A 1,161-nucleotide genomic window follows, 5' to 3' on the forward strand; every position below is an offset into this window, starting at 1 on the left:
GAATGGTTTGAATTTAACACAAATATTCCAACTGTATATATATATATATATATATACTTACTACTGTGTGTAGTCAAAAATAAAATAAGATTTAAATGAAATTATTAAAGAACATTTAATAAAACTTGAATATCACAATTATATTACATGAAATCTAATATCTTAATATCACATAGAAAAATGTTTATAATTAGCCTTATTTTTAATTAAGTAGGTATTTTATACGAGACAAACGTGAAAGTTATATTACAAAATATAAATGTTAATTTTTGATTGTGATATTATGAAGGTATTATGAAAAACTATGTAACATACAGGAATAAGGTGTACATATTATAATGTAATGTATTCTTTTGTGACACATAATATGTGATACATATGACTTGTTCTGCTAAGGTTATGTACACTGTAGTGCACTTTGATAGGTTAGTATGCGCAATTGCGTTCTCGCAAGTACGCGGTGATTGGTAGACTCGTGTTGTAGAGAAGGTACTCTATAATTTTGGCATTCCACTCTTATCCCCAGCGGCCAAATTTAGAAAGACTCTACTATAATGTCCTATGTAATAAATGTTTCGCGTACGCGCGTAACTTTGTATTTAAAATAGATTGAACAACACTTTGACGAGTGTAATTGTTAAGTTTTAAATTTAAATTTTGCTTACTAATCAAGTTATTGTACAAAATGTAAATGAGGGCTGTAATAGCATCATCTCCTTTAATCGTTTATTACTGATAATATTAAACTATAAAAAACGATAAAAAGTTTGCCATGTAGGAATATATATAAATATATATAAACATACATAAACATATATAAATATTCACAAACATATATAATTATATATGAAAGGGTGTACATTAATTGCCCATATCACTAATTAGCTAATTTAAAATATAATCTCATTGGTGAAGCAATAAAAAAATTACTGTAGGAACACAGTCTAATGTGAGTCGTGTAGTACAATTGAATTGTGTGTCAGTGTGCCTTATATGAAATGTATTCATACATATCCATACATCCTTATTATTATTTCTGTTGTAAAATTATTTTTTAATGTAATAAAAATAATAATAATAAGAAAACATCAAAAATAATTTAAAGAATAATTTTTGCATTTATTTTAGAAAAAAAATTAAATTTGAAGGAAATATAAAAAA

Source organism: Trachymyrmex septentrionalis, unplaced genomic scaffold (genome assembly GCF_001594115.1).
Source record: "Trachymyrmex septentrionalis isolate Tsep2-gDNA-1 unplaced genomic scaffold, Tsep1.0 scaffold103, whole genome shotgun sequence".
In the NCBI taxonomy this organism is placed as follows: domain Eukaryota; kingdom Metazoa; phylum Arthropoda; class Insecta; order Hymenoptera; family Formicidae; genus Trachymyrmex; species Trachymyrmex septentrionalis.